Genomic DNA, 12,097 nt, shown 5'->3' on the forward strand with positions numbered 1-12,097 from the left:
GCTCACCGGCCATGGCTCACGGGCCCAGCCGCTCCGCGGCATGTGGGATCTTCCCGGACCGGGGCACGAACCCGTGTCCCCTGCATCGGCAGGCGGACCCTCAACCACTGCGCCACCAGGGAAGCCCAAGGTCATTGATTTTTGATTCCGTGTTCTTTTCAGTTGATATTAGTTATAATTTTTAGAAGAGCAATCAAGATTGAGTGCTTACTGTGACAGTTATCTTAGACTTTTAGAGAGATGTTACTTTGGAAATCTAGTCGAGATTTCCTTTAAAAGCAACCCTTTTAAAGGAAGTCGAGAGAGGGGACTCCCTGTGGTGGTAGGAGCGGGACCAAAACCTGGGCATCCTGATTTCATTATATCAACATTTGATGCTGCTGTGGCTGGGTCCCCCCGGCAAAAAAAACAGGCTCTGAGACAGATCTGCATGCAAGAAATATATTGGGAATATATTGGGCATATATTGGGCCGTGCCCTGGGGACTAGCACAGAGTAGGGCAGAGAGAGGAGTGACTTAAAATGCAAAGGTAAGTGGTTCCCCAGGTTGTCTGGAGCCGGGATGGTCCTTCTGAGTTATCCTGCCTCAAGGCCAGGGCCTGGAGCCTCTGACACTTGCTCTCTAATCAACCAGTCATTGGATCAATGCTGTGTTCAGGGAGGGAGCATGACCTTGGGGGGATGGCAGCCTTTGGCTCAGGGCAATTCTGGGAGAAGTACTTCGCTGAAGGCTGGGGGTCACCATCACTTCCAGAATCTGGGGAATATACTGAAGAAGAGCACACCCCAGCACTCACCATAAAACCCAACACTAGGGCTTCCGGGCTGGCGCGGTGGTTGGGAGCCCGCCTGCCGATGCAGGGGACACGGGTTCGTGCCCTGGTCCGGGAAGATCCCACATGCCGCGGAGCGGCTGGGCCCGTGAGCCATGGCCGCTGAGCCTGCGCGTCCGGAGCCTGTGCTCCGCAGCGGGAGAGGCCGCGACAGTGAGAGGCCCACACACCGCGATGAAGAGTGGCCCCGCTCGCCGCAACTGGAGAAAGCCCACGCACAGAAACGAAGACCCAACGCAGCCAAAAATAAATAAATAATTTAATTAATTTTTAAAAAAACAAAAAAAACCCAAAACCCAACACTAGCTTGGTAAAGATGCTTTCACATACGTCCACTTGACTTCCCCCACTGGTCAACAAGACCCCTATTGATAGATCCCTGATTTAAATCGGGCTCAAAAGAAGCATAACACGGATCATACTGCTATGACCCCAACAGGAGCTCAATAATATATACTGATAGACAAAAATCAAAGAAATTATCATATTAACTGCAGTTTGAAGAGGGCAACTTATGTAATGACTTTTTTTTTTCCTGCATGAAAGCTATACTTTGAAATTAGGAAAGTAGTTTATCATATTAAATACATCATAATCTTACTATTAGAAAATCTCTTTGCTTTTTGATTGGCTGTTAACCTACATGATTTGGTGGGGAGTGGAAAAAAGAAAAGAAATTAGAAACCAACATGTTATGTTCAGATAAAAGAACATGAGGGTGAGCCTGAAGATATAACTTTCATGAAAGGCTTCCCTGTTGTTCTAATTAATTGCACAGAAGCCTGAGAGGGAAGACCCTGTGAATTTCTAAGTTAGCCTGATATCCTTTTTCATTTGGATTACCAAGGGTGATAAGTGAATAAATCAATATCCCCGAAGCATACACTTAAAAACGCTAAACTTTTTATCTCCCTAATAGTTTCTTTTTTCATTAAGAAATAGGATTAAAGAAAATCTGCACATTTGAAGTAGGATGAAGACTTGAAGGCAGAAGGCTATAACATGAAAATATGAGACATGCTTGTCACATTAAAAATGTGGGTTTGGGGCTTCCCTGGTGGCGCAGTGGTTGAGAGTCCGCCTGCCGATGCAGGGGACGCGGGTTCGTGCCCCGGTCCGGGAAGATCCCACATGCCGCGGAGCGGCTGGGCCCGTGAGCCATGGCCGCTGAGTCTGCGCGTCCGGAGCCTGTGCTCCGCAGCGGGAGAGGCCACAACAGTGAGAGGCCCGCGTACCGCAAAAAAAAAAAAAAATGTGGGTTTGTATTGAAGAGCCCAGGTGTTCTTCTCCCATCTGGAAGATCATTTGTGCCAAAGCTCTGTTTAGTGTACATATATACCACTGTCTGTGGGCACAAGATAACTTTGATCTAAGGAAAAGAGATCTCCAGGTTTTAAATAGGGCTCCAAACCAGAAGCAACCTTCAAGAATAACAGTAACAACAGAAGAATCCAAACATCTCAAATAGCATTGAAAACTGTAATGAAAGGCTTTTTGTGTCACGGAAGCATCCCCTTGGCAGGCCCAGCTGCAGCTGTTGGGGAATATTCTAAATTGGCAGATGTGACAAAGTGTGGTGGTACCCCTCTTCCAGAGGGCAGGACATCTTGTCTCAGTTACAGGCTCAGAGTGAATGGGGTAAAGCAAGAGGCTGCCTCTTCTGCTTGAATCATGACTTCTCAAAATGCCAAACGATCAACTAGTTGAAGCTTCAGCTGAGTTTTCATTTTTAAGGATGTTATATACAGAAGAAAAAATTATTTGGGTACAATGAGTCAGAGCTCAAGACAATTCTCATAGAATTTTATAAATTTTTTTTTCTTTCATGAATAGTTTGCTAAACAATTTGTGATGCAAAGAAAAGGCAGTGCCTTCCCAAGCAGCACTATATGAGGTCGGGGAGAACACGATGACCTGGAGGGACCTTTGCTGGAATTCCAGAACCAGTGGAATTTCAGAAGTGGATTACCATTGTTAGCGTGTGCTCTAGCAGTGCTGAAATTAGGCAAATAAATACCCTTACCCCATGTTCCCAAACCACCACCTTTACCCTCATGGTGAAGTCACATTCAGAGTTTTCTTGCTTCCATTCTCTTGAATGAGAGTTGCCTTCACCCTAGTCCTCAATGTCTTTCCTTTATCACAAGCATGTCCACATGAAAACAGAACTATTCATGATTTGTTATCTCACAGTCAAAGGAACCACATGATTATCTTGTCTACAAGTTATTATGGTGTCATGTAGATAGATGGAGCATGCTCAGATTCCCTTCCCTGGCCCCCACCCCCCAAAAAACCCCCAAATCCTTTAAAAATAAATAAGAAACCTTTTAAAAAAAGAATTCTGCTGGGGGACTGCCTACTTGGCTCTGCTCCTTTGGAAACCTAGACCTTGATTCAAATTTATTGCCCACCTTGGCCAGGTATGTGTGTAGCGTGTATATATATAAAACAATACCAGAGGGGTTTGAGGGGTTTGTTAACTTGGAACTTTATAAAGACCACAGCAAGTTTTGTTGACAGTGAAATTATTTCCCTGGAATCAGAACAATTTGGTGTAGAAATAGATAATTTGCTTTGTATCAATGCTTCTTTTTCCCAAAACGAATTAAAAGGTTTCTGATATCATTCTCCAGATCTCTTTAGTGAGATCTCTTAGGATGACTTTTTTTTTTTAAGTTTGCTTCCCAAACCTCACATGTGTGGTGAAAGCCTTCAATCAACAGCACCTTCAACGGCTCTCAAGTTGTGCGGGGACCTGACCACAGGTCTCTAGACCAGCCTCCTTCCTCTGCCTACCAGTCTGGGTAGGTAATCTGGTAATCTTCCTGGTCTCCACTTTTATTGTAATCTGGTTCTTGCTCTCTGTCCACCGCTTTGAATCTGATACCTGAAACTGCCCTTTCTCCCCAAGTTCACTATTGTCTGAATAAGAGACTTTATTTCCTTTTTTCTGTCCCCCACTGCTAAGGTTCCTCCTCCCACACCCAGCTCTTTATCTCTATGCCCTAATCAAAGTCATACTGGGTTCTCCACTTGCAAGAAAGATATTCTCTTAGGTTATGGGTTAATGACCAGTGTATCGCATGCCTTTGGATAGTGGGAAGCTATGATTCACATATCTCATGGTGCTCTGGTCTGGGCGGGTCTCAACTACTGTCTATATCATTAAACCTTGGCCAATACTGAGAAAAAACGTTTTCAAGAACCCTGTAGAGGAGTGTGTGGACCACATCCCGTTAGCCAAAGGACCTCTGTGCAAAGCAATGTGACATAAATTTAGGGGTAGAAGAGGCTGTCTCCCTACTGAGTCAATAAAAGATTTTCCAGGGTGTCCCAAGAGGGAGTACTTTCTTACTCTGTTTGCCCTCATAGTCACAGTTGACTTCTCCCGGGGGTGTGGGGGGACGTTATCCACAAAGACCTCTGTATGTATCAATACATCAGACAAGATGCTAATTTATCCTGACCCAGCCCACCTTAACAATCCTGATATCTACTATTTCATTTTACTTGTTTCTCTACCTGTTTAGGGGATGCTGTTTAAATTCATCCAAGTCCAGACTTCCCAGGTGGCACAGTGGTTAAGAATCCACCTGCCAATGCAGGGAACACGGGTTCAAGCCCTGGTCCGGGTAGATCCCACATGCCGCGGAGCAACTAAGCCTGTGCGCCACGACTACAAGCCTGTGCGCCACAACTACTGAGCCTGCGCTCCAGAGCCCGTGAGCCACAACTACTGAGACCGTGAGCCACAACTACTGAAGCCTTGTGCCTAGAGCCCGTGCTCTGCAACAAGAGAAGCCACCGCAACGAGAAGCCCACGCACCGCAACAAGGAGTAGCCCCCCCGCCCCCGCTCGCTGCAAGTAGAGAAAGCCCACGCACAGCAATGAAGACCCAACACAGCCAAAAATATATAAATCAATAAATTAATTTTAAAAGAAAGAGTAAAGGAACTTAAAAAAAAATTCATCCAAGTACACATTTACCCATATAGTATCCCTTCTCCACAGAATATTGAATAGCATATTTGAAGAGCATTCCTTTACTTCTGTCTGGTACATCTACTGCCCCACCACAAAATTCACATATGATTCCATCTGCCATCTTATTCCATCAAAGCTGTGGCTTCGACTCCTGCCACTTTCCTACATGCTCAGCTCTGAGCTCCTGCACATAAACTAGGACAAAAAATTTGCTCCATTATTCTGCACACTTGCTCACATCCATCTAGTCTGTCCTCTGTTGAAGACCCTTTACTTTTTGCCCAGTTCTTGCTTTCCAGCGACCTCCTTGAACTTGACTATCAAACTGTTTCTTGCTTCCCACATCTGACCTCACCCAGGACTTCCTTCATCTTTGCTGTGTCCCATGGCTCCAGCGGGAAACCTCTCTTGATGCATTTAATGCTTTAGACTGAACTACTCATTCCCTTTGCAAATGCTATTTCTTCTGCCTAGAACACTCTCCTGTCATTGTTTTCCTGGAGAATATGTATGTAACCTCCTACCCCAACCATATTAATTACTGCCCATTCTGAGCTAACTCTATACCTTGAAATTACTTCTAGTGGTTACCACACTACATAAAAATTATTTGTTTATATGTCTGCTTCTTCACTGTACTTGGTTTTCTTGACATCGGGACCTTTGTCATTTCCGATCCCCAATTTCTTGCACAGTGCTTAGAACATAATAGGCCTTCATTCATTTACTCATTCTTTTTTTTTAACTATTTTTAAAAATTAATTAATTGATTAATTTGATTGCACCAGGTCTTAGTTGCAGCAGGCGGGCTCCTTAGTTGTGGCATGCAAACTCATAGTTGAAGCATGTATGTGGGGTCTAGTTCCCTGACCAGGGATGGAAGCCGGGTCCCCTTATCACGAGGGCGGAGTCCTAACAACTTCGCCCCACCGGGGAAGTCCCCATTTACTCATTCTTAAGGCAAATATTAATTGAGTTGAGGACTATTGTGTTCCTCCTCTCACGGAGCATAGAGGAAAGTAGAAGCAGCAAGAGTCGTTTGTTATGTAAATAAAATTGCATTACAACTTGACTTGCTCACCTTTCTTTTCATTTTGTGATCAATCACTGCTCTTCTAAACAGCCCGGATGGAGTCTTAATTTGAATCCTGTGGGTTTTGATTCCTGTGTTTGCTTTGACTCTTTCCTTTCTTTAAAAAAAATTCCAAATGGCCAGTGACAGGCATTTTCCAGTGTACCTGAGGACAGTAATTCAGTCATTTTATCTCAACTTTTGCTTTTTAGCTCTGAAAAACCTATTTGGTCATAATCATCCAGGATTTCTTTTTAAATTACTTAAAAAAAAATTAAAGTAAATTAAGATTCAGGCATATAGTCATTTTTCCTGTGAATTTGGTTTTTATGTTTTTTTAAAAAGTTGTTCTTGGCAGAGCTGGTTTAGGGGGCAGTCACTGTGGTGTGGTTTTGGGGGAAAAGGGCCTATAGGTTCAAGCACAGTTCAGTGTGCCTAGCCACAGCCTCCTCTCTCTTCCCCCAGCCTTCAATTTTACTATTACAGCTACCCTGGGTCTAGTCCATGAAGACAGCCACTGTGAAATGCCTGGTTCCTCTGATGGAAAAGAAACTGGCCAAGTCTGTTTAGACTCTGATGACAATACCAAGAATTGTTTTATCATAGTTTCTAATCGGGAGGCAAAAGGGGTTGTCTGGGCCTGAGGGAGGGGTGAGTGGAGAGGGGTAATTGTAAATGGGCCTGAGGGTGATGGAAACAATTGAAGTTGTTCAATTATTGGAGTGATGGAAACAATTGAAAACTGACTTATGGTTATGGTTGCACAACTTGGTAATTTACCAAAAAAAAAAAAAATTGAATTTTACACTTGAAATGGGTGAATTATATGACACATAAAATATGCATCAATAAAGATATATTAAAAAGCAAGAGGTACAGCCGTGTATATAATATGCTACCATTTAAAGGAAAAAGTGGGAAACCAAAAGAAGGGCAAAAGAGGCTGAATCTTTTTTTCTTATTATAGATTAATTGATTATTTGCATGAACAGCTTCAGGTATTGAAACAGTGTTCTCTCTACAGCATTTGTTTTCTATCTAAATTACACTATTGAAAATTATACATTTCAAACTTTCATTATGAAAATTTCAAACATATAAAAATATTTGAGAATAGTAGAATAAGCCTACCCATGCACCTATTTCTCAGCTTTAGCAATTTTCAATACTGCCAATCTTGTTTCATTTATTCCCCCACCAACATTTTTCCTGGAATACTTTAAAGCAAATCCCAGATAACATTTTTAACGATAAATTCTTCCATGTATCTACCTACTATATAAGGACTTAAAAATACATAGCTAAGAAACCTAATAAAATGATCTTTTAAATGTTGTATAATAAAAAGTCAATGTTCAAATTCCCCTGATTGTGATGACGCTTTCTCACAGAGAGAAATCCTGATCCAAGCAAGGTCCATCTATTAAATTCAGTTTATATGGTCTTAAGTATTTTTTGTTTGTTTATTCCATAATAGTTCCTTGCCTTCCATTTAACCCCGTATCCTTGATTTAGTAAAAGTTTAAAATTCTAAAACAAATTCCAAACATCATTAGATGGCTGAATACTTACTTCAGCATGTGTCTCTGAAAATCGGAATTATTTTTCCTCCTTGGTCCCTTCCCTGGTTACCTAACAAAACTAACGATAATTCCCCAACAAAGTCTAATTTTCAGTTTATGTTAAAATATACCTAATGTTTTTCAAAATGGCTTTTGCAGCATATTTGTGCAAACCAGAACCCAGTTAACACCCACACATATTTCAGGTATGAATTGTCTCTTTTAAGTCTTTTTGATTTAGCAGTTCTGACCTCACCACTTAATAAATTGCTTCTTGAAACGGACTCGTTGCAAACTAAGACAGTTTCTGTGTGACCTAATCCTAAATTCTAAGTGAGCCCCAGATAACGGGCCCCTATTCTGATGAATACAAAAGAAAAAAATATTCATATCCCTCAAATTCCTATCCCCGCAGAGGTCCCTGGTGTCACTTTCGCTTCCGGAGCCTGCATGCCACTCGCCCTCCAACAATCGACCAATCAGCCTGAAGCACAGCCTCCCACGTGTCGCGCTCGCGCCTGCGTCTGGCCTACAAACCCGCCTTTTCCTGCCGCAGGAGCGGTCAGCCGCGTTTTAAACTCTTGTGGTGCCAGAGGCGATTTTCCTCCGGCCCGGGGGCAGGAAGTGAGTGCCCCTCTCGACGTCTGTTTCTCCGTCAGCTGAGGTCTGGGGAGCGCGGTGTCTTCTGCAGTCCTCGCCTCCATCTTGCGGCCGGGACAGGCCTGTCTTCGGCTTGTGCCGAGGGCCTTTCTCCCAGCGCCTCTGATTTCTCTTCAGTTCCTCAGCGTTTTGGGAGGCTGTGCTCATCTCCGGGGAGAGCACTGAGGAAAACATGAAAACGCCGGTGGGGCCCAGGAGAATGAGAAGAAAGGTGGGAGTTTACTGATGTTTTATCAAAAGAGGCTGAATCTTAATGCAGTGGTGCACAAAAAAGTTTTTTTTAGTGAAAGTGGTTACCTCTCTTTATAGTTGGGCTTTCACGCTTATTCTGTTCTTCAGTCTAGCCTTAGTGTTGAAATACCAAAAATATGGGCCCCCAGGGCAGGGGGTTGTCTGTGGAGAGAAGAGGCAAAGGTGTTCGTCTTCTCCACGGCTGGAGGCTTTGGGGGCTGACTCTCCCCTAAGAGGCCTTGAATTGTGCGTGGAGTCGTGTTAAGGCAATCTGATTTCATGTGTGACCCAGCTACAGCTCCAGGTGTCACACTGAATGGGAAGGCGTGGGATTGTGCTGGGTTATCGGGTGGACAGCATTCCACCTGGGTGGAAAGGCTGGCGGCGCAGGCGCTCAGTAAGGCCGGTGTGTGTGTGTAGAGACAGAGACAGTGCATTGAAGTGTGTGAAGTGTGTGCATGCGTGTAAGAGACAGAAATACACGCACGAAAGAGAGAGAATTCCTGTGATCACCAGACATCACTAGCTTATGGCTACGAAGCAGCTTCGTGTGCTCAGTATCTTCTCCAGAAATGCTCCATGACTTTATTCTGAGGTGGACACAGCCGTATAAAAATGTGCTGAGACCAGGCCTTCTGAAGAGTGCCGCTGGCAAACCAGGCAGGAAAAGGAGGCAGGGCACCCTGCTGCCCTTGTTGAGCTTCTCTCCTGGGATTTCTTCCTGGACTTCGGTGAACCAGGCTCCAAAGGCCCGGTGGAAAAGGATGGCATATAGATGAGCCTGGGGAAGAGATGTGGTACTTTAAGAATTTGTTCGATTATTATTATTTGCAGAGGTTGAATTTATCCCACATTTTTGTTTCCTGGAGCACAAACATGTCCCTTTTTTAAAAGTCACCAGGGAAGGATTGGCAGCCCTTACCCCGTCTTTATCCTGGAGACCTGAGTGCAGACCTGCTGAGCCCCTGGCCAGAGTCAAGGCCATTCACTCCCAGAGCCAGGGCTAAACACGTCATTACTTTCAGTAATGACGTGGAAAGGCTTTTTTGGTTTTCTTTTCATATGTATGTGTTCATATAAGTTCACTGTTACTTAGGGGAAAAAAAAAAAAAACCAAGAAAACCCAACGGATTAGTCCCTCGGACTTTGGCATTTTTATTTATACTTTGTTTTCAGCCAGTTCCATCTTACTGAGGGATCTCTACCCTTATTTCACATGGTGTTTTCCTTCCTATAAACTGCAGGACCTGAATTCAGCATTGATTTTTTAAAAAAAGGCTAGTTTTTCTCAGATTATAAGCCTAAATGCAGTATTTAATGTCAGGTATGTAGAGTGAGTTGTGTAGTATCTCCCCCAATTCATGTCCGTCCAGAACCTGTCAATGTGATCTCATTTGGGAACAAGGTCTTTGCAGATTGAATTAGTTAAGATGAGGTCATACGATTAGGCGGGGCCCTACATCTGATGACTAGAGTCTTTATAAGAGAAAAGAGAGGGAGATTCAGATACAGAGACACCAAAACACACATGGGGAAAAAGACCACATGAAGATGGAGGCAGAGATCTGGGCGATGTGGCTACAAGCTAAGGAACGCCAAGGATTGCTGCCACCACCAGAAGCGGGGAGAGGGGCATGGGGCAGATTCTCCATGAGAGGTTCTAGAAGAAACCAACGCTGCTGACACCTTGATTTCAGACCTCTAGCCTCCAGAAACGTGAGAGAATACATTACGTTTGTTTTAAGCCACCAGTTTGTGGTAACGGGTTACAACAGCCCTAGGAAGCCAATAGAGCATGAGTTCCAAGATTTTACTCCACGGCAGCTCTGCCAGTACAGCAGCCTGAGAGATTCTGGTCAAGTGTAAAGCAGGCCGTACTGCTGCTCTACTCAGAGTAGAGGGCGAAGTCTATGGAATGGTCGACAAGCTCTGCATGATCTGTACTGCAACTTTCTCACCCCAGTTCATCTCTTCCTTGGCACACCGCCGTTCTTGGTGTTTTCCAACACGCCTCAGTGCTTTCTGTCATTCTGGGATGTTGTTTTGCTGACATACACATGGCTCCCTCCTTTACTTCCGTCAGGTCTTTCTTTACTCCTCCGGCATCTTCTTAGTGAGACGTCCCCTGATGTCTCTATTGAAAATCACCATGTATTCCTTAGCCCCTTGCTGCCTTATTTTTCTCCTTATCACTGTCTAGCATATCATATATTTTACTTATTTCATTTGTCATCTGTCTTCCTCCAGTAGAGGATCAGCTGTCTGAGGACAGGAAGTTTTGTCGGTTCTGTTTACCACCATACCCCTTGTGCCTGTGTGCCCAACACATAGTTGGTATTCAGTGAATAGTTGTTGAATTAGCGGTTGCATACATTGGTGTGTTGTTGCTCTTTCTTGTATATATGTGAAAGCACCTAATTTCTGAATACCTTGCTTATGAACAGCTGGCAAAGCTGGCAGAACTTACATTACTGTTACCGATTCTGGACTTCCCCCCACAGCTGGACATTTGGCAGCCAGGGCGGGGAGCACCATGTGTTCCTGGGCCCATGCTATGGAGCCTGGAGCACCAAGTCCAGAGAGTCCACGTGGTTCTTGGGGGTTAGTGTTGTAGTCTGCTCAGGCTGCCATAACAAAATACCAAAACTGGGTTGCTTATACAACACACATTTATTTTCTCATGGTTCTGGAGGCTGCAAGTCTAAGTAGACTCAGGTTCTAGTGAGAAACATCCCGGCTTGCAGGTGTCTGCCTTCCTGCTATGTCCTCTCATGGCAGAGAGAGAGAGCTCTGGTGTCTCTTCCTCTTCTTATAATCCAGTTCTGTGGGATCAGAGATGGTGACCTCATTTAACCCTTAATCACCTCCTCAAAACCCTATCTCCAACACAGTCACATGGGGCCTAGGGGCCCCTTGGCCTCAACATATGAATTTGGGGAGGACACAGTTCAGTACATCCTGTCAGTGCCACATCCAGCAATATGGGGCTGAGTTGGTTGTTGTGCAGTAACATTCTATAATTTTTGTCTAACAAAAGTGGCTAAAGAATTCCAAATACGAAATCCTTTCAAGTAATATAGACTATGTCTCATTCATATTTTGGCAACTGCCTGAATATAGAAATATAGATGATTGATAACATAGACAGAGCCCCTGTACCCTGTTATTTAACTCATGCTTGGCGTTTTGTGGTGAGTGGTTGAGTGGCTGACATGCAATCTAGGGTACATAGGGTTACAAACGAACCTTGCTTCTCCTTTTCTACTCAAAGACCACCTGCTCTTAGGAAGTGTGTTGTTAACAAGGCTGGTGTCAAAGGTTCAGTCTCTCCTGAGCTTCCCTCCCAGCATGACCCTCCTGAGCTTCCCAGCATGACCTCGTCTGAACGCTTTCAATACGTCACAGCAGATGTCTCAGATATGTGTCACCTGTCACATGGTGGTTGGGCAAGAGGGTGTGGATGAATCACTGCCAACCTTCCCCACTATTAGAACAATTTAAAGCACATGCCCTGTAGACTGTGGATTGATGGTACAAGTTTCCTAATAATAATGAGAAGAGTGGACTTTAAGACAAGGAAGCAGTTTTTCTTTTCTTTTTAATAAATGTATTTAATTTATTTGTTTATCTTCGGCTGCATTGGGTCTTTGTTGCCGCACACGCGCTTTCTCTAGTTGCGGCGGGTTGGGGGCTAGTCTTTGTTGCGGTGGGCAGGCTTCTCATTGCAGTGGCTTCTCTTGTTGCGGAGCAT

General features: G+C 44.2%; 1 long non-coding RNA gene across 1 annotated transcript in view; it reads left to right on the forward strand.

The window, feature by feature from the left end:
* The window catches only part of LOC102973609 (uncharacterized), a 52,591-nt gene extending 48,081 nt beyond the window's left edge, over positions 1-4,510 (forward strand). Inside the window, exons 5-6 of the long non-coding RNA XR_008619055.1 lie at positions 3,513-3,640; positions 4,367-4,510. This is a non-coding gene — a long non-coding RNA (uncharacterized lncRNA). The remainder of the gene's footprint in view (positions 1-3,512; positions 3,641-4,366) is intronic.
* Positions 4,511-12,097: the final 7,587 nt, after the last annotated feature.

The sequence above is a fragment of the Physeter macrocephalus genome, chromosome 13 (assembly GCF_002837175.3).
Source record: "Physeter macrocephalus isolate SW-GA chromosome 13, ASM283717v5, whole genome shotgun sequence".
Lineage (NCBI taxonomy): Eukaryota > Metazoa > Chordata > Mammalia > Artiodactyla > Physeteridae > Physeter > Physeter macrocephalus.